The sequence below is a fragment of the Anopheles coustani genome (assembly GCF_943734705.1).
Source record: "Anopheles coustani chromosome X unlocalized genomic scaffold, idAnoCousDA_361_x.2 X_unloc_16, whole genome shotgun sequence".
Taxonomy (NCBI): Eukaryota; Metazoa; Arthropoda; class Insecta; order Diptera; family Culicidae; genus Anopheles; species Anopheles coustani.
In genome coordinates this window covers 125,001-147,500 of record NW_026525115.1, presented here as the reverse complement: position 1 = coordinate 147,500, position 22,500 = coordinate 125,001, and the positions used below count along the sequence as shown (strand labels likewise).

The 22,500-nt window shown below is 48.4% G+C and overlaps 1 pseudogene; it reads left to right on the top strand.

Moving 5' to 3' along the window:
* LOC131270187 (large subunit ribosomal RNA) overlaps positions 1-5,796 on the top strand; it is an 11,035-nt pseudogene extending 5,239 nt beyond the window's left edge.
* The last annotated feature ends 16,704 nt before the right edge of the window (positions 5,797-22,500 follow it).

The window sequence follows — 22,500 nt, the reverse complement described above, 5'->3', positions numbered from 1 at the left end:
ATCACAATATCCGTCTTAGCTGCGGCGAGCTCCAGCTGGTGTTCGCGCATCCAAGCCACAACCCTATTCACAGACTCCTCCGCCAAACTCGCGGCCAGTGCCGGCGTGGGTCCTGGTGCCAGGAGCACGAGGTCGTCAGCGAAGGCGACGAGCTCTACACCGGCGGGCATGTCGATGGACAGGACGGCGTCATACATGGTGTTCCACAGCGTCGGACCAAGTATGGAACCCTGTGGGACTCCCGCCGACAATTCCCGGGTGACCGGACCGTCCGACGTCTCATAAACCAGTAGCCGTCCCCGAAACCAGCTTTCCAGTATCCGCTGCAGACATGCCGGAACGTGCTTTTCTTGCAGTGCTTTGGCGATGGACCGCCAGCTCGCCGTGTTGAAAGCATTGCGTACATCCAATGACACCACCATCAGACACTTGTTAGCCCTCCGATCCGTCATTCGGTGGGCCATCGCACGCTGGCCGGCCTCCTTAACACGTTCAATCGCCTGAATTGTAGACCTGCCCTTTCTGAATCCATACTGTGACGGCGACAGGCGAGGGTGATCTGGGTCTTCCAGGTGTTCATTCAGGCGATCCAAGATCAGCCGCTCCAAGATCTTGCCTGATCCGTCGAGCATCCCAAGAGGCCGAAAGGATGACGGATCGCCCTGAGGTCTTCCGTGCTTGGGTAGCAAAGCAAGTCGTTGTCGCTTCCAGTCAGCGGGAAAGGTGCATTGATCGAAGCACTCCTGGAACACGCGGCGGAACGTCTCCGTGTGCTCGCGAACAGCGACCCTCAGTGCCGGATTGATGATGCCATCGGGTCCCGGGGCCTTAGTGGGCACCATCCGCGCCGCGATCGCCAAGAGCTCCTCATCCGACACTTCCCTCACTGGCTCCTGTGTTGTCTGCCCCCAATCGACCAGATCCGGTGCAGGCCACTCAAAAGTGCCATGATCCGGGAAGAGTTCCGACACGACGTGCTGTAGAATCGCAGGATCTCGCTCCGGGGGGACGCGGCTACCCTTAAGGCGTGACGTTACTACCTTGTAGGCAGTGCCGAAGACGTTGTCCTCAGCTTCCGCAATCATCTCATCAAAGCTACGGTCCTTGCTTGCCTTGATGGCACGGGCGAGTTCCTTCTTACAGCTCCTGTGCCGTTCTCTGGCCAACTCTCGCTGTGCACCGGTTCCGGCGGTCAAAATCGCATCCTCAGATGACTTGCACTGCTCCCTGAGAAGGCCGATTTCCTGCGTCCACCAGTACATTTCCGGTCTCACCAAAAACTGCGCTGGCGGTGCCCTCTGCATCACCTCATCGCAGGCTCTAGTAAGTCCAGCGGTGAGAGTCGCCGGTGATACAGCCGCTTCGGCAAACCCGGAAGCCTGGAGCGCGATCTGGAAGGCTTCGGGATGGAATTGACGCAACTTCCATCTCGGTCCAATCTGCTCGCGTTGTCGCTGCCGGTCGCGATGCTGGTGCTGTTGTTGCGGTTGCCTCTGCTGGTGTGGTGAAGCGCTGCTGACTGGTGTCGCGGATACGCTGAATCTCACGTATCTGTGGTCACTGTTGGTGAAAGTGTCGAGCACCCGCCAGTCGTTACCGGGTTCAATGGCCGGACTGGCGAAGGACACGTCGACCACACTTTCAGTAGCACTGCCGTTGCCGACGAACGTGGGCACACTGCCGCGGTTCAAGATCGCCAGGTCGAGCTGGTCGACGACCTCGGCGAGATCTTCACCACGCGGCTTCGTCCTCGCGCTGCCCCATCGCACGTGCCAGGCATTGAAGTCGCCCGCCAAAACTACGAGGGGGTGTGCTCTGGCCTCGATATCGATCTCGTCGAGCAGCCGCTGGTAGTCCTCGTCCGTCCATCCCGGTGTTGGTGGGGCGTAGCAAGAGATGAAGGTCACCCCCGCCACCTGGACCGACACCAGTCCTACCCTACTTGCCCAGACTCGCTGTATGGGCAAGGCTCCGGTCGTTATAACAGCTGCCTTCGCTGTCGAGTCCACCGCCCAGTTCCCGTTATTGGGTGGAACACGGTAGATCTCCGACGCCAGCACAATGTCGATCCTTTGCTCCCGTGCGGTCTGGAGCATGAGGTCTTGTGCTACCCTGCTGCGCGCCAAGTTGATCTGGAGGATCTTCAACCCAGCGTCACGCCCTCTAACAGTGGTGTTCGTAGCTAGCGGGAACATGACGGCTGGCTACTTCCGCTGCAAACCGGTGAACCTGTCTGATGTTGTCCGGAACACGTAAGGCACTTGGGGCCCGAGCTGCACTCCTTGGCCTTGTGCTGCTTCGAACCGCAACGGAAGCAGCACTTGGAGTAGTCAGGGCCGGTGCACTCGCGAGAGCGGTGCCCCTTGCCAAAGCAGCGGTAGCAGAGCTGCTCTCCTGCAGGGACCGATGCGAGCGCCTGCACGACGCAACTCGTGTTCCCAATGGTGACCCGGTGACCGTCGAGAAGCTGGCACTGCCCGCGCGGCAGCTTGATATGGGCTTTCTGCAGCCCGTCGTACCGCCGCCACAGCCGAACTGCCTCGCCCGGAACCGTCAGCCCCGCCTGTCGCTTAATCGCCGAAATCAAGTCATCGACAGTCGCCAGCATGTCGATTCCTGTGATCGCGGCCGTCTGCTTGTCGACAAGGAGGTGGGCCACTCCATCCTCCTTGATGGCTTCGCTGACATCGGCCAGCACACTCTCGCAGTCCGTGTTCGGCTTCAGCCACAGCGACAGCTTCCGCTCCCCTGTGCGGCAAACCCTCGCCACGAACTGATCCACATTGGTCTTGGAACGCACTGCCTTGTATGTGTCGAGGAAGGCCTTGCCCTCGTTGGCCTCGAGGACGATCACCGCAGGCCTCTCCACTTTAGCAGCGCTCTTTCCCGCTTTCTGTGGTGCTGCTCTCTTGTCTCCCTTGGCCACGACTTTAGCAAAGGATGCTGGTTGCGCATGCACCTTGGTTGCCACAGCCGCTGCTTTCTTTACCTTCGGTTTTGGCTTTTCTGGAGCCATGGCCTGGGACAAGACGGCCTCGACCGGGATCTCGGGGACATTAGGCGTGATGACTTCGTTCATGCCCGTCGGTTCGCCCTCTTTTTTCTTGCCGCGCCTTGCCCGGGTCCGCTTTTGTTTGGGAGTGTCGCCAGGTGGATGCTGGCTTTGCCCAACAGCACTGGAGTTGACGACATGTTGTTGTTGCTGCTGCGTAGCTACCGCCAACTCTCCCATCGAGTGGAGTCCACTTTGGAGCAGCATAAGCTCTCTTTCGCTGGCTGCCGCACGCTCACGAAGGCTAATGTTGTCTCGCTTCAGCTCCTGATTTTCGCGAGACAACAACTTCAGCTTTGCCTTCAGCTCCACGTCGCCATCCTTTGCCGTCGCCCGGCCCTTCTCCATCTCGCAAACCTTAGCGAGGAGAGTCTCGACGGTTGCCCGGAGCTCCCTCAACTCGCTGCTGAGGCTTGCGATTGTCAGCTCATGCTGCGGGGCTTCGGCCACCTGCTGGACGACGGTTGAGTTGAGCTCGTCCTCGTCGCTCTCCTCTGAAATCTCCATATCGCTGGCTAGCAGGGCCATCCGCTGCACCACCACCACCGGCCGAGTGGGCGTCGCAGTCGATGGCGCGACACTGCCTCCCTTTCGCTGCCGGGTCAACGGCAACGCAACCGATGATGTTGAAGATGTTGTTCCTACTTCGTCCCTGTCGTCCTTCGTCGATGGCGCGGTAGCGTCACAGGTGGACCGGAGCCTGACGGACCGACGCGTCGAAGGCTCCCCCGATGCCTGCTCCATTCCCCTACTGCAACCCTGAAAATCCCTGTAGTCAATGGGTTAGGTTGCGGAGAGCCAGGGTGGAGTGTCTGGGAAGGGAAGGTGGGAAGGGGAAGGGGAGTGGAGGAAGGCCAAGTACCGGTGCGAAATAGAAACTCCAACAAATAAAAGGCCAAACCAATCTTTTTCCCCTTTCCAAATCTGAGCTTCTATCTCAGTTCTTCTCTGCGATCAGGCACCGCCTGGTTGTCAAATCCGCTGACCGTCAGCCGATACACTCGCCATAAAACTCAGAGTGCCGCCTGGATGTGAAACCGGCGATCTCCACCAGCCGAGACACTTGATGAACTGAAGGCGCCGCCTGGTTGTGACGTTGAAAAGCTCAGCACCAGTGCCGCCGCCTGGTAACAGTGTTCGGAATCTCCGTGAGCCGAGACACCCGCCACGACCCGAAGCGCCGCCTGGTGGCAATGCTGGCAATCCGCTGGTACTGGTGGCGCCGCCTGGCGGCCAAGTTCGGAACCAAGTTTAGCCGAGACACACTGAAATATTTCACCGGGATGATCGAACCTCGAAATTTTTCAGCCGAGACACATGAAATATTTCACTCTTAGCCGAGACACCTTGAAAAGTTTCACTGAAACATTTCAACCGGATGGTTGGTCCATGAAATATTTCAGCCGGGACACTTGAAACATTTCACCCCCAGCCGGGACACCTATCCGGGACACACTGCCGCCAACGGTCAATTAAAATTACCGGCCAATTTGTATAACCGGCCAATTTGAATTACCGACCGATTTGAATTAACGGCCACTTCAAACCAACGGCCAACGACTCCACCAACGGTCAATTTGAACGACCCGAAAATCCGGCACCAACGGTCCTTTTTTGAAAAACTGGATCAGATGACACGGAGCCCGATTCGGCTTAGGTGAAATCGCTCGGATCTTCGAGTCCGAATCCGGCTGGAAAATGGACGATCGAATCTTCACCTGCCAAAATTTTTGCACCGCGTGCTTCCACTTTAATTACACTTATTTTGCGCTGAATTCGTCTTTTTCCATGCGGTTTTCTCTGACTTTCGTTTTAAAACACCGTCTGTCATCTAAAAAACCACATCCGGCCAGGATCCGGACACTTTTCTAACCGAAAAACACGTAGTCCCAAATGGGGCTACGCCCCGGGCCGCTCTCCATACAAAATGTAAACAAACACTTTTCTTTCTTATTTTTCGTTGAAATCGATGATTTCGGTGCGGTTTTCACTACTAATCTGTAGATTGGCACTAGTTTTAACGATTTAAACAAACTTTCGTGGGTTCTTTAAACTTTTTACGCGAAATTTTTGTGAAAAACACGGAGCGACGCTCAGCACGTGTTGACGCTACAGCGTTTTACAGGGATAACTGGCTTGTGGCCGCCAAGCGTTCATAGCGACGTGGCTTTTTGATCCTTCGATGTCGGCTCTTCCTATCATTGCGAAGCAAAATTCACAAAGCGTAGGATTGTTCACCCTTTCAAGGGAACGTGAGCTGGGTTTAGACCGTCGTGAGACAGGTTAGTTTTACCCTACTGGTGTGCAAGTACTATCTCAATGGAATTCCTGTGCAGTACGAGAGGAACCACAGGTACGGACCAATGGCTCAATACTAGTCCGAGCGGACTTTGGTATGACGCTACGTCCGTCGGATTATGCCTGAACGCCTCTAAGGTCGTAACCGAACCAGGCTGGTAGTATATGTATAGGAGTCGTTAGCTAGATGGCTAATAACATCACGAGACCGGATTGAGTCTTCTATAGACTCTTTCCATTTATTGGAAACCCTCAAACTGAGCCTATCGCGAGTGCGCTCGCCGAAGTACCTGAAGTGGGAAAAGGCGTTGTGCTTGCCGATCTTCCAAGAATAGTTTCGACTCCTAAGACCACCCGAAAACGACGGGTTTGCAGGCTGGGCGCTACGCATTGAAGAGAGATGTACATTTCGATCCTTTCAGGCGACCCATGCTTGGTGGTTGTGTGCGGTGTGCTCCCCCCGGGGGGCACATGCGGCATACCGTGTGTGGACTAGTTGGACCCACCCTTGCGGTGGACCGACCGGTCAGTGGTGTTTGCGGGTTAACACATGCGAGCGTTGCGGCCCAGAGGCCTTACCGCCTTTCACTGCGGGTTCGTCAAGAACTTGGAGATGGTCGCAACGCATCGGGTCCTCCCGGGGTACTTGGTGTTTGGATGCTGGCTTGGTGATTAAACACTTGATATTCCATCTTCGGATGAATTTCGGGTGTCACCTGTTGCCTAAGACCACTTGCATGTTTAGCTCGCCGTGGGGTAGCAAGCGTTGTGATCTAATGGCCTTACCGGGCAAACACTTTCGGTTCGTCAAGGACTTGGAGTGCCGGGACGGGTTGGCGGATCCATCACTCTGAGTATGCCGGGTTGATACTTGGGGTTGGTTTGGTTTTGGTGACCCAATACTAGATGTACCATCTCGGTGGTATGTCAGTATCACCTATACTCCAGACCACTTGCATGGTTAGCAAGCGTTGTGATCTAATGGCCCAACCGGGCAAACACTTTGGGTTCGCAAGGACTTAGAGTGCCGGGACGGGTTGGCGGATCCAACACTCTGGGTACCTCCGGGTACTTGGGGTTGGTTGAGGACTTGGTGAACAAACACTTGATATACACTCTCCGGATGTACTTCGGGTGTCACCTGTTGTCCGAGACCACTTGCATGGTTAGCAAGCGTTGTGATTCAATGGCCCTACCGGGCAAACACTTTGGGTTCGCAAGGACTTGGAGTGCCGGGACGGGTTGGCGGATCCAACACTCTGGGTACCTCCGGGTACTTGGGGTTGGTTGAGGACTTGGTGAACAAACACTTGTTGTACACTCTCCGGATGTACTTCGGGTGTCACCTGTTGTCCGAGGCCACTTGCATGGTAGCAAGCGTTGTGATACAATGGCCCTACCGGGCAAACACTTTGGGTTCGCAAGGACTTGGAGTGCCGGGACGGGTTTGCGGATCCAACACTCTGGGTACCTCCGGGTACTTGGGGTTGGTTGAGGACTTGGTGAACAAACACTTGATATACACTCTTCGGATGTACTTCGGGTATCGCCTGTTGTCCGAGACCACTTGCATGGTTAGCAAGCGTTGTGGTCTAATGGCCCTACCGGGCAAACACTTTGGGTTCGCGAGGACTTAGAGTGCTGGTAGTGGTTGGCGGACCCAACACTCTGGGTACCTCCGGGTACTTGGGGTTGGTTGAGGACTTGGTGAACAAACACTTGTTGTACACTCTCCGGATGTACTTCGGGTGTCACCTGTTGTCCGAGACCACTTGCATGGTTAGCAAGCGTTGTGGTCTAATGGCCCTACCGGGCAAACACTTTATGTTCGCGAGGACTTGGAGTGCTGGTAGTGGTTGGCGGACCCAACACTCTGGGTACCTCCGGGTACTTGGGGTTGGTTGAGAACTTGGTGAAGATACCCCTGTCACCTTGTTCGAGGCCACTTGCATGGTCGCAAGCGTTGTGATACAATGGCCATACCGGGCAAACACTTTGGGTTCGCAAGGACTTGGAGTGCCGGGACGGGTTGGCGGATCCAACACTCTGGGTACCTCCGGGTACTTGGGGTTGGTTGAGGACTTGGTGAGCAAACACTTGATATACGTTCTTCGGATGTACTTCGGGTGTCACCTGTTGTCCGAGGCCACTTGCATGGTCAACGGTTGAGGTGGTGATGGCGGGTCGGTGCTGTAGGGTGCCGGCCTGTTGGCTGCCTTGGCCGGGTTGGTTGGTTAGCCCTTAGCTGGGCTGGCTGGCTGGCTGGCCATCGGTGGTGTGGTGTGTTGGGCGGTTGGTGAACACTTGGCGGTACTTGCACTTGGCTGTGCTTGGACTTGAAGGTGGGATCCGGCTGGCCTAGGCCATTGGTGGTTGGTTGGTGGGTTAGCCCTTAGTTGGGCTGGCTGGCTGGCTGGCCATCGGTGGTGTGGTGTGGTGTGGTGTGTGGAGTCGAGCATCGCGCGCCGTTGCCTTCTTCGGAGTGTTGTGGGTACGCAAGTGCTTGCAGTGCAAAGAGGTTGGTGATGGAGTGACATTGCCTTCACCATGGAGTTGCGGGTACTTAGGTACTTGCAAGGAGATGGTGGTATGGTGGTGTTGCGTGTGTGGTGTTCGATTAGAAAGATATAATTTCTAAGTCCGGATTAGTGCTGTCAGTGGGGCCGCCGCTAACAGGTCCTGCACGGCCACCGTGGGGCTTGACTTGGCGCTATTCCGGACTTGGGGCGATCACGATGTCCCCGTGCGGGACTTAGAAGATGGAAGAACACAAGTACCCTTATCCCATGACTTGTGAGCGATTGGCATACGTTACCACATGAAGAGAAAAATTGGCTAAGTCCCGGATCCATATTATTTGAAGAGAAAAATCGGCTAAGTCCCGGATCCATATTATATGAAGAGAAAAATCGGCTAAGTCCAGGATCCATATCATATGAAGAGAAATATCGGCTAAGTCCAGGATCCATATATAATAACCTAATAATCGGCTAAGTCCAGGATCCGTATTATATGAAGAGAAAAATCGGCTAAGTCCAGGATCCATATATAATAACCTAATAATCGGCTAAGTCCAGGATCCATATTATATGAAGAGAAAAATCGGCTAAGTCCAGGATCCATATATAATAACCTAAAAATCGGCTAAGTCCAGGATCCATATAATATGATGAGAAAAATCGGCTAAGTCCCAGATTGGGTCTGTCAGACATACACTTTCAAGTTACCACACAAGCAAGCAAGAAGGCCGTGTGAAGGATCCATATGACATGAAGAGAAAAATTGGCTAAGTCCCAGATTGGGTCTGTCAGAAATACACTTCCAAGTTACCACACAAGCAAGCAAGATGGTCTAGTGATGGATCCATATGATATGAAGAGAAAAATCGGCTAAGTCCAGGATCCATATAATATGAAGAGAAAAATCGGCTAAGTCCCAGATTGGGTCTGTCAGACATACACTTTCAAGTTACCACACAAGCAAGCAAGATGGCCTAGTGATTGATCCATATGATATGAAGAGAAAAATCGGCTAAGTCCGAGATTGGGTCTGTCAGACATACACTTCCAAGTTACCACACAAGCAAGCAAGATGGCGTATTGATGGATCCATATGATATGAAGAGAAAAATCGGCTAAGTCCGAGATTGGGTCTGTCAGAAATACACTTCCAAGTTACCACACAAGCAAGCAAGATGGCCTAGTGATGGATCCATATGATATGAAGAGAAAAATCGGCTAAGTCCCAGATTGGGTCTGTCGGAAATACACTTCCAAGTTACCACACAAGCAAGCAAGATGGCCTAGTGATGGATCCATATGATATGAAGAGAAAAATCGGCTAAGTCCCAGATTGGGTCTGTCAGACATACACTTTCAAGTTACCACACAAGCAAGCAAGATGGCCTAGTGATTGATCCATATGATATGAAGAGAAAAATCGGCTAAGTCCGAGATTGGGTCTGTCAGACATACACTTCCAAGTTACCACACAAGCAAGCAAGTTACCACATGAAGAGAAAGCCGGCAAAGTCCGGGAATGTTACCACATGAACTGGAAAATGGGCAAAAACCTACCTTCACAGGGAACGTGAATAACTAAGGCTGTAGACATTGGATCGACAAGCCAAAGACTGATATGGAAAGGAAATGAGTAGTACTAGCTTTCCTGAGAGTTGCAGAGCTTAGACTGCATATGAACGGAAGATATTAAGCGTCAAAGTCAGAAAAGTTGCCCGAAGGAACACAAGTTCCAACTTAGAGCATGAATACCGCCTAGACGGTAGGAGGTACGGCCAGGCTGAGGAATAAGAAAATGTTGGCCAACATGTTCCCTAACTATCCCCCGAAGACCGCAAAGCAATCCAACATCAACCAAGAAAGTTATAGCCCGATCAAGGAAACACCTACTTTGCACCGATTTTGCACCAAATACATGTACCAAGCACCTTCGGTTGCATACCTGCAGGGGCTTACCATAGTAGGCCATGGAAGACCGATATACCGAACATAATCACTTTCTATCTCCTCGGGTGTTGGAGGTAGCGCTTTGCGGTACAAGAACGAAAGTTAGACCATATCTTGGTGCATCTTTTTGCCCAAAAACACAAGACCCTATCTACCAAGGCAAGAAAGTTGTGTGGGGACAAAATGTCCAAAAGTGCCCAAAGTGGCACACTTGAACCATATATTCGAGAAAAACACAAGTGTGGGCCCGAGCTAGCAAGTTGAAATGTTCTGACCGTCAGTAGCCCTAGTTGAGGTGCACTTATCATTATATGAGGCCAACGTGCCAGCTAGTCTCTAAAGGGGCGATATGGGTGTTCCAAGGTTTGTACCCAATTGAGGAAAAAACAGGGTAAGGTACGGTGTACCGCGAATAACTCGGGCTATAGATGTCCGATCGATGAGTTTGGCATATGTATGGAAAGGTCTCGACGAGACCTAACTACCCTGAAAGTATGAAGGCAAAGACTTGAATGACCGGGAAGTAATTAAGTGCACAAGTGGTAAAGTTGCACCAAAGTCCATGTTACCCGAAGTGGTACATGAACACCCAATATTCGACCAAAACACAAGTTTAGAGACGAGCTAGCGAGCTACATTGTTCAGACCGTCAGTAGCCCGCATCAAGACACGCATTTCATTATATTGAGCCTAGCCGCTAGCTCGACTCGAAGTCGGTCATATGGTTGGTTGATGGTTTGGACCGACCACGTGGTGTACCAAGGTTATGTACCTTTCATGAATTAAAACTCTGGCTGTATGGCACTGAGCGACAAGCTAAGGTGTGATTTGGAATAGTCTTGAGTGGGACTATTTAGGAAAAATGCGAACAAAAAATCACAAAGTCCTTGGGCGAAGCTATTAGCGAAACATAGAGCAAATTGGTACCAAAAACTATGGAAATGGGACTTGAGTCAAAAATAACCGCAAGTTGGAGAAGAGATAGCAAGCTTGCGTAGAACAACTATATTTGGTGCATGGTATCACCAACAAAAAAGTATATGGGGCCAAGGTGCTGGCTGGCCTCCAAAGTGGAGATATGGGCGATCCAAAGTTTGTACCCAAGTACGAACAAGTATGGAAAAAACAGGGTAAGGTACCAAGTACCATTAATAACTTCGGCTGTAGATGGCCGAGCAAGACAAACGGCATACCGTTGGAAAGGTCTTGGGGAGACCTATCTACCCTGAAAGTTTCATGAGGCTGAGTTGAAAGACCACGGAGATATTAGGTGATGATGGTCCAATTCGGGGACCAAGTCGCAGGAAATGGCGCTTGACCAAAATCACCCTTGGAAGGTGAATACCGGCTTACCGGTAAGAGATAGCGACTTGGCGTAGAATATTTATAAGTTGGGCGTGTAGAGACGCAACTTTTATTATATGGGGCCAACCCGGTCAGGGTGCTCCAAGTCGGTCGTTTGGTTGGTTTATGGTTTGGGCCGACCACGTGGTGTGCCAAGTTGAGGTACCTTTCATGAATTATAACTTGGTCAGTTTGCCACCGAGCGACAAGCTGCGGTGTGTTTTGGAATGGTCTTGAGTGGGACTATCAAGGAAAAATACCAATCGAAAATCAGCTTGTCCATGGCCGAAGCTATTAGTGAAACATATAGCAAAATGGGTCCAAAAACGAATGAAATGGGAATTGGACCAAGAATAACGGCAAGTTGGAGAAGAGATAGCAAGTTGGCGTAGAACAATTATATTTGGTGCATGGCATGACCAACAAAAAAGTATATGGGGCCAAGGTGCTAGCTGGCCTCCAAAGTGGAGATATGGGCGATCCAAAGTTTGTACCCAAGTACGAACAAGTATGGAAAAAACAGGGTAAGGTACCAAGTACCATTAATAACTTCGGCTGTAGATGGCCGAGCGAGGCAAACGGCTCACCGTTGGAAAGGTCTTGGGGAGACCTATCTACCCTGAAAGTTTTATGAGGCTGAGTTGAAAGACCACGGAGATATTAGGTGATGATGGTCCAATTCGGGGACCAAGTCGCAGGAAATGGCACTTGACCAAAATCACCCTTGGAAGGTGAATACCGGCTTACCGGTAAGAGATAGCGACTTGGCGTAGAATATTCATAAGTTGGGCGTGTCGAGACGCAACTTTCATTATATGGGGGCAACCCGGTCAGGGTGCTCCAAGTCGGTCGTTTGGTCGGTATATGGTTTGGGCCGACCACATGGTGTACCAAGTTGAGGTATCTTTCATGAATTATAACTCGGTCAGTTTGCCACCGAGCGACAAGTTGCGGTGTGTTTTGGAATGGTCTTGAGTGGGACTATCAAGCAAAAATACAAACAGAATATCAGCTTGTCCATGGCCGAAGCTATTAGTGAAACATATAGCAAAATGGGTCCGAAAACGAATGAAATGGGACTTGGACCAAGAATAACGGCAAGTTAGAGAAGAGATAGCAAGTTGGCGTAGAACAATTATATTTAGTGCATGGTATGACCAAGAAAAAAGTATATGGGGCAAAGGTGCTGGCTGGCCTCCAAAGTGGAGATATGGGCGATACAAAGTTTGTACCCAAGTATGGCAAAAACTGGTAGAGGTACCTTTCATGAATTACTGCTCAGGCTGTATGGCACTTAGCGGGACGCTTGGCTCTGGTATGGAATAGTCTTGAGTGGGACTATCAAGGAAAAATACGAACAAAAAATCACCATGTCCACGGACGAAGGTATTAGCGAAACTTAGAGCGAAATTGCGACCAAGTCGCTGGAAATGGCCCTTGGACCAAGTATACCGTCAAGGCGGTACGAGATAGCGAGTTGACGTAGAACATTTATAAGTTTGCCTACAAGAGACAAAAGTTTAGTTATATGGGGCCAACCCGCTCAGGGTTGTCCAAGTCGGTCATATGGCTGATCGAAATTTTCGACCAAGTACTGAGAAAACAGGGTAAGGTACCGTGTACCTCGAATAACTTCGGCTGTAGATGTCCGAGCGAGGCGAACGGCATAGCGTTGGAAAGGTCTTGAGGTGCTCTAGGCACCCTAAAAGTATGAGAAAGCTATCTGGAAAACTTGTGGAGATATTAGAGAAACATAGGGCCCAAAAGATACCAAGTCGCAGGAAATGGGCCCTCCAAGAACACCCTAAAATCCCAATTACGGCTAAGTTGCAGCCCAGCTAGCGAAGTGAAATGTTCTAGGCATAACTAGAACACGTTAATGCGCAACTTTTTGAATCAGAACTTTTTTCGATATCTGGCCCCCAAAGGGGGGATATGGGCGATCAAAGGATTTTTCCAAGTTTCGGTACTTTTTACGGTATCGCTCATAGCTCCGGCTGTATGCAAGCAAATGACAATCTAAGACATGATTTGGAAAGGTATTGAGCAGTACTAACTTACGTTAGAACACAGCGAAGCGCTATCGGTTCATGGCAAGGCCGATATAAGCAGTCAAAGATGAAAAATGTTGACAAAATGAACAAAAATTACCTTGGTACGCGAATAGCGGCCAGGGATGAAGAGGTACGAAGGTGGTGTAGAAGAATTATAATTAGGGCTTGGTACGCTCTAAAAGTTTGCCGAAGACCGCAAAGCGCTCAGACCCATAGAAAGTGGCCATTTGGGCCGAACAGTGCGTGCAAAGAGGTGAAAATGCAAAAATTGCACTTTGTGGGGCGATTTGCGGGGGGTAGGAGGGGTCGGAGGGCAAAATGTCCCTTGACCAAAAAGTCTTATCTCGTCGAGATCTACAACATTGCCGAAGACCGCAAAGCGCTAGCTCGCAATCGAAAAATCGAGAATTTGAAAATTTTCTAAGTCTTGGGCTCCCTAAGGAAAAGTTTCAAAAATCACGTTTGTCCCCAATTTTGAAGGGGAAGGAGTCGGTTCCGGGGCATGGTGTCTTCGGCAAAAAGTCTTATCTTTTTGCGTACTTTCGACTAGTTCAATAAAAATTTTTGACCCAAAATTTGTTCGGCGGACCCCTAGGTCGAAAAACCCGAAAAAAGTCGAAAAAAGTCGAAAATGTCGAAAAATGAGAAAACCTCATATTCGGACTCTACACGAGCCCCAGATATTGAAAAGTGAAATCCGCGGTCGATTTGGAACAAAAAATTGACCTAGGCAAAGTTGTATGGAGGTAGGGACCCCTGAGAAAAAAGTTTGGTCCCGAGGCTCCTTGGACCACCAAGTCCCTAGGTCGGACCAAAATCGGAAAAAATCCGACCAAAGTCGAAAGTGTCGAAAATTTTAAAAAACCTCTTTTGGGGCCCTATGGCCTCCCTAGATAATGAAAAGTGAGGTCCGCGGCCGATCCGGAAGAAAAACTTGACCTAGGCAAACTTGTATGACGGTGGGGACCCAAAAAAAATTCGATGAGTGTAGTTTAGACAGGCCGGAAAATGTATCGGTGGTCCGTATCAAGGGACGTCTTTTAGTTCCATGGGGTGGTGGTCGTCGAACAAAGTCGCCTAGGTCGACCACCAGAAAGACCAGTCGTGTTGTAATGGATGTTTTGACCACTTTACTAGGGAAACCTAGTAGGTCGAAGCAAATTTGGGGTTCGAGATGAGTTGGTGAAAGTTGGTCCAACCTAGGTGTGCTTGGTGGAGGTTGACCATGAAAGTAGAGCATGATAGGAATGACCATAACTTTGGTTCTAGATGTCGGATCGGTACACTTGAGGCAGTTTTGGAAAGGTGAAGGCCTGCTCTAGCTATGTTTCCTACCAAGCTGAGCGCCTACTAGTGACCCGGAGGAGGTATTAAGGGTCAAAGGCAAAAAGGGGTACCCTAAAGTGCATGTGACCAAGAAAATGGGAAAAACGGTATCGCCTATAGCTCAGGCTGTATGGCTCGGATCGGAAAGCTTGGATATGCGTTGGAAAGGTCTTGACGAGCGCTAGCTATGTGTCCTACCAAGCGAAGCGCTAGGTGTTGAGCAAGTCGGTCATATTAGAGGGCAAAGGTGAAAAATGGTGGTTTAGAGGCGAAAATTCACCTTATGATCGAAAATAGCGGGCGAACGATAAGAGCTACGAACACGGCGTAGAACAATCATAAGTACGTTACCACAAGACCTAACTTTGGCCAATATAGAGCGAGAAGATCGGAGGTACCCATCAGGGTGATATGGCTGGTTCAAAGTTGGACCAAAACGAGACTTGAGAAATGGGTTGAAACACGGTATCGCGAATAACTCAGGCTGTATGGAACGGATCGACAAGCTAAGATCAGTGTTGGAAAGGTCGAACCGAGCGCTAACTATAATCCCAAACAACCGAAGCGCTAAGTGTTGAGCAAAACTGAGTTATTAAGCGACAAAGTGGAAAAATAATACCAAAATTTCCAAAAATCACACAAGACCAAGAATACCGAGCAGGCGGTAAGAGATAGCGGGTTGACGTGGAATACTTATAAGTTTGCCTCTACGAGACCTAAAAGTCGTCCATAGACAGCGAGAAGATCGGACCACTCTGGAAGGGTGATACGAGTGGTCAAAAATTGGCAAAAATGAAACATGGCTAAAATGGATTTGACTTGTGCACCGTATAGCTCCGGCTGTAAGGCATGGATTGTTAAGCTAGGATATGTTTTGGAAAGGTAACACCCAGCGCTAGATACGACTAGAAGAAAGCAAAGCGCTAACTAGCATGGTTTGGAAGTTATTAAGTGTCAAAGTCGAAAAATGTTACCAAAATTGAAACTCGAGTACATTGGGCCAAAAAGTACAAGTTGTGAAATTTGGACTTACGAGTAAAATACCGAGCAGGCGGTAAGAGATAGAGACTTGGTGTAGAACAATTATATGTTGGGCATGTTATAACCTGTATTTGGCCCGAACATAGTGACGAGATCGGTGGTACCCAAAAGGGTGGTACAGGTGTTAGATGGTTTTCCCAGAGCATAAGCTCCACATGATATGGAAAACGGGAAACATCATAACTTCGGCTGTATGGCATGGAATGGAACGAACAAGGTATCGATGGAAAGAGAAAAGGTAGCGCTAACTATAATTCCTACCAAGCAAAGCGCTAGCATGTGACCGTTCGGGTGTTATTGTGAGTCAAAGTCAGAAATTGTTACCACGAGAGGCGAAAATCCGACTAAGTCCATGAATACCGGGCTGGCGGTAAGAGATACGGCTTGGCCGTAGAACATTTATAAGTTGGCCAATACAAGACCTAAGTTTCGTCCATAGACGACAAGAAGATCGAAGATACGTGAAGGTGAGATATGGGCGTCCCAAAGTGGGCCTTTGAAAAAGTGACAAACTTCCCTTATAACAGCATACACCAAATATCTCTGGCTCTATGGCACCGAATAAGAAGTTGAGGTCAGCGATAGAAAGGTGATAGTCAGCGCTAAATATCATACGAACAGAGTGAAGCGCTAAAGGGAAAGGATCTTGGTGATATAAGGTGACAAAGTCGAGAAAAGTTGCCTCAAAATCATGAAAAATGTGAAAAAATGGCTAAGTCCCGGGTGCCTTAAGGGCAGGTTGATCGAATGTACCGAGCTGGCGGTACGAGATAGAGACTTGGTGTAGAACAATTATATGTTTGGCATGGCAAGACCTACATTTGGTCAATACAAAGTGAGAAGATCAAAGAAACCCGTAAGGGTGATATTGGTGTCCAAAGGTAAAAAGCACTAAGTCTTGGGAAACTTATATGAAGAAAAAGGACCCTGATGGGTCATATAGGATGGATCGAAAAATCGGCTAAGTCCCAAAATGGGGATGTCAGAACTACACTCAAATGTTACCACACCAAGCAAGGCAAACTTATATGAAGCAAAGGACCCTGATGGGTCATATGGTATTGGTCGAAAAATCGGCTAAGTCCCAAAATGGGGATGTCAGAACTACACTCATGTGTTACCACACCAAGCAAGGCAAACTTATATGAAGCAAAGGACCCTGATGGGTCATATGGTATGGATCGAAAAATCGGCTAAGTCCCAAAATGATGATGTCAGAACTACACTCAAATGTTACCACACCAAGCAAGGCAAACTTATATGAAGCAAAGGACCCTGATGGGTCATATGGTATTTTACGAAAAATCGGCTAAGTCCCAAAATGGGGATGTCAGAACTACACTCAAATGTTACCACACCAAGCAAGGCAAACTTATATGAAGCAAAGGACCCTGATGGGTCATATGGTATTTTACGAAAAATCGGCTAAGTCCCAAAATGGTGATGTCAGAACTACACTCAAATGTTACCACACCAAGCAAGGCAAACTTATATGAAGCAAAGGACCCATATGGGTCATATGGTATTTTACGAAAAATCGGCTAAGTCCCAAAATGATGATGTCAGAACTACACTCAAATGTTACCATACCAAGCAAGGCAAACTTATATGAAGCAAAGGACCCTGATGGGTCATATGGTATTGATCGAAAAATCGGCTAAGTCCCAAAATGGGGATGTCTGAACTACACTCAAATGTTACCACATCAAGCAAGGCAAACTTATATGAAGGAAAGGACCCTGATGGGTCATATGGTATTTTACGAAAAATCGGCTAAGTCCCAAAATGGGGATGTCAGAACTACACTCATGTGTTACCACACCAAGCAAGGCAAACTTATATGAAGGCAAGGACCCTGATGGGTCATATGGTATTTTACGAAAAATCGGCTAAGTCCCAAAATGATGATGTCAGAACTACACTCAAATGTTACCACACCAAGCAAGGCAAACTTATATGAAGCAAAGGACCCTGATGGGTCATATGGTATTGGTCGAAAAATCGGCTAAGTCCCAAAATGGGGATGTCAGAACTACACTCATGTGTTACCACACCAAGCAAGGCAAACTTATATGAAGCAAAGGACCCTGATGGGTCATATGGTATTTTACGAAAAATCGGCTAAGTCCCAAAATGGTGATGTCAGAACTACACTAAAATGTTACCACACCAAGCAAGGCAAACTTATATGAAGGCAAGGACCCTGATGGGTCATATGGTATTTTACGAAAAATCGGCTAAGTCCCAAAATGGGGATGTCAGAACTACACTCATGTGTTACCACACCAAGCAAGGCAAACTTATATGAAGGCAAGGACCCTGATGGGTCATATGGTATTTTACGAAAAATCGGCTAAGTCCCAAAATGATGATGTCAGAACTACACTCAAATGTTACCACACCAAGCAAGGCAAACTTATATGAAGCAAAGGACCCTGATGGGTCATATGGTATTGGTCGAAAAATCGGCTAAGTCCCAAAATGGGGATGTCAGAACTACACTCATGTGTTACCACACCAAGCAAGGCAAACTTATATGAAGCAAAGGACCCTGATGGGTCATATGGTATTTTACGAAAAATCGGCTAAGTCCCAAAATGGTGATGTCAGAACTACACTAAAATGTTACCACACCAAGCAAGGCAAACTTATATGAAGGCAAGGACCCTGATGGGTCATATGGTATTTTACGAAAAATCGGCTAAGTCCCAAAATGGTGATGTCAGAACTACACTAAAATGTTACCACACCAAGCAAGGCAAACTTATATGAAGGCAAGGACCCTGATGGGTCATATGGTATGGATCGAAAAATCGGCTAAGTCCCAAAATGGGGATGTCTGAACTACACTCAAATGTTACCACATCAAGCAAGGCAAACTTATATGAAGGAAGGACCCTGATGGGTCATATGGTATTTTACGAAAAATCGGCTAAGTCCCAAAATGGGGATGTCAGAACTACACTCATGTGTTACCACACCAAGCAAGGCAAACTTATATGAAGGCAAGGACCCTGATGGGTCATATGGTATTTTACGAAAAATCGGCTAAGTCCCAAAATGATGATGTCAGAACTACACTCAAATGTTACCACACCAAGCAAGGCAAACTTATATGAAGCAAAGGACCCTGATGGGTCATATGGTATTGGTCGAAAAATCGGCTAAGTCCCAAAATGGGGATGTCAGAACTACACTCATGTGTTACCACACCAAGCAAGGCAAACTTATATGAAGCAAAGGACCCTGATGGGTCATATGGTATTTTACGAAAAATCGGCTAAGTCCCAAAATGGTGATGTCAGAACTACACTAAAATGTTACCACACCAAGCAAGGCAAACTTATATGAAGGCAAGGACCCTGATGGGTCATATGGTATTTTACGAAAAATCGGCTAAGTCCCAAAATGGTGATGTCAGAACTACACTAAAATGTTACCACACCAAGCAAGGCAAACTTATATGAAGGCAAGGACCCTGATGGGTCATATGGTATGGATCGAAAAATCGGCTAAGTCCCAAAATGGGGATGTCTGAACTACACTCAAATGTTACCACATCAAGCAAGGCAAACTTATATGAAGGAAGGACCCTGATGGGTCATATGGTATTTTACGAAAAATCGGCTAAGTCCCAAAATGGGGATGTCAGAACTACACTCATGTGTTACCACACCAAGCAAGGCAAACTTATATGAAGGCAAGGACCCTGATGGGTCATATGGTATTTTACGAAAAATCGGCTAAGTCCCAAAATGATGATGTCAGAACTACACTCAAATGTTACCACACCAAGCAAGGCAAACTTATATGAAGCAAAGGACCCTGATGGGTCATATGGTATTGATCGAAAAATCGGCTAAGTCCCAAAATGGGGATGTCAGAACTACACTCAAATGTTACCACACCAAGCAAGGCAAACTTATATGAAGCAAAGGACCCATATGGGTCATATGGTATTTTACGAAAAATCGGCTAAGTCCCAAAATGATGATGTCAGAACTACACTCAAATGTTACCATACCAAGCAAGGCAAACTTATATGAAGGAAAGGACCCATATGGGTCATATGGTATTTTACGAAAAATCGGCTAAGTCCCAAAATGAGGATGTCAGAACTACACTAAAAAGTTACCACACCAAGCAAGGCAAAGTACCTAGGTGAACCCTAGGAAGAAACACGGACCAAGTCAGATGGCCTAAGTCAATAGAACAAGTGACCTAGGCAAAGTTGTATGGCGCTGAGGACCCTGAAAAATCTGGTTAGTGTAGTTTAGACAGGGTAGGTTTTTGGGTCGGCCGAACCCCCTTATTTTGGGTTTTGGCCTCATCAAGAAGCTACACCTAGGCAAACTGCCTAGGGTGAAAGTGCGAAGACCAATCGAATAGTAAGACAAGTTTTGACCGATCGCCCTAGGCAAGCTTGTATGAAGAAAGGGACCCTAAGGGTCATATGGAAATACATGAAAAATCAGCTAAGTCCCAAAATTGGGATGTCAGAACTACACTAAAAAGTTACCACATCAAGCAAGGCAAACTACCTAGGTGAACCCTAGCAAGAAACACGGACCAAGTCAGATGGCCTAAGTCAAGAGTGCAAGTGACCTAGGCAAAGTTGTATGACGGTGAGGACCCTGAAAAATCTGGTTAGTGTAGTTTAGACAGGGGAGGTTTTTGGGTCGGCTGAACCTCCTTATTTTGGGTTTTGACCTCCTCAAGAAGCTACACCTAGGCAAACTGCCTAGGGTGAAAGTGCGAAGACCAATCGAATAGTAAGACAAGTTTTGACCGATCGCCCTAGGCAAGCTTGTATGAAGAAAGGGACCCTATGGGTCATATGGAAATACATGAAAAATCGGCTAAGTCCCAAAATTGGGATGTCTGAACTACACTAAAAAGTTACCACATCAAGCAAGGCAAAGTACCTAGGTGAACCCTAGCAAGAAACACGGACCAAGTCAGATGGCCTAAGTCAAGAGAACAAGTGACCTAGGCAAAGTTGTATGACGGTGAGGACCCTGAAAAATCTGGTTAGTGTAGTTTAGACAGGGGAGGTTTTTGGGTCGGCTGAACCTCCTTATTTTGGGTTTTGACCTCCTCAAGAAGCTACACCTAGGCAAACTGCCTAGGGTGAAAGTGCGAAGACCAATCGAATAGTAAGACAAGTTTTGACCGATCGCCCTAGGCAAGCTTGTATGAAGAAAGGGACCCTATGGGTCATATGGAAATACATGAAAAATCGGCTAAGTCCCAAAATTGGGATGTCTGAACTACACTAAAAAGTTACCACAGCAAGCAAGGCAAAGTACCTAGGTGAACCCTAGGAAGAAACACGGACCAAGTCAGATGGCCTAAGTCAAGAGTACAAGTGACCTAGGCAAAGTTGTATGGCGCTGAGGACCCTGAAAAATCGGGTTAGTGTAGTTCAGACAGGGGAGGTTTCTGGGTCGGCTGAACCTCCTTATTTCGGGTTTTGGCCTCCTCAAGAAGACAGACCTAGGCAAACTGCCTAGGGTGAAAGTGCGAAGACCAATCGAATAGTAAGACAAGTTTTGACCGATCGCCCTAGGCAAGCTTGTATGAAGAAAGGGACCCTATGGGTCATATGGAAATACATGAAAAATCGGCTAAGTCCCAAAATTGGGATGTCTGAACTACACTAAAAAGTTACCACATCAAGCAAGGCAAAGTACCTAGGTGAACCCTAGGAAGAAACACGGACCAAGTCAGATGGCCTAAGTCAAGAGTACAAGTGACCTAGGCAAAGTTGTATGGCGCTGAGGACCCTGAAAAATCGGGTTAGTGTAGTTCAGACAGGGGAGGTTTCTGGGTCGGCTGAACCTCCTTATTTCGGGTTTTGGCCTCCTCAAGAAGACAGACCTAGGCAAAGTGCCTAGGGTGAAAGTGCGAAGACCAATCGAATAGTAAGACAAGTTTTGACCGATCGCCCTAGGCAAGCTTGTATGAAGAAAGGGACCCTATGGGTCATATGGAAATATACGAAAAATCGGCTAAGTCCCGAAATTGGGATGTCTGAACTACACTAAAAAGTTACCACATCAAGCAAGGCAAAGTACCTAGGTGAACCCTAGGAAGAAACACGGACCAAGTCAGATGGCCTAAGTCAAGAGTACAAGTGACCTAGGCAAAGTTGTATGGCGCTAAGGACCATGAAAAATCGGGTTAGTGTAGTTAAGACAGGGGAGGTTTCAGGGTCGGCTGGACCTCCTTATTTCGGGTTTTGGCCTCCTCAAGAAGACAGACCTAGGCGAACTGCCTAGGGTGAAAGTGCGAAGACCAATCGAATAGTAAGACAAGTTTTGACCGATCGCCCTAGGCAAGCTTGTATGAAGAAAGGGACCCTATGGGTCATATGGAAATACATGAAAAATCGGCTAAGTCCCAAAATTAGGATGTCTGAACTACACTAAAAAGTTACCACATCAAGCAAGGCAAAGTACCTAGGTGAACCCTAGGAAGAAACACGGACCAAGTCGGATGGCCTAAGTCAAGAGTACAAGTGACCTAGGCAAAGTTGTATGGCGCTGAGGACCCTGAAAAATCGGGTTAGTGTAGTTCAGACAGGGGAGGTTTCAGGGTCGGCCGAACCTCCTTATTTCGGGTTTTGGCCTCCTCAAGAAGACAGACCTAGGCGAACTGCCTAGGGTGAAAGTGCGAAGACCAATCGAATAGTAAGACAAGTTTTGACCGATCGCCCTAGGCAAGCTTGTATGAAGAAAGGGACCCTATGGGTCATATGGAAATATACGAAAAATCGGCTAAGTCCCAAAATTGGGATGTCAGAACTACACTATAAAGTTACCACATTAGCAAGGCAGACTTGTATGAAGAACGGGACCCTGGTGAAAGTAGCAAATATCCCAAACCGAACATGAATATTATACACACAAGAGTACGA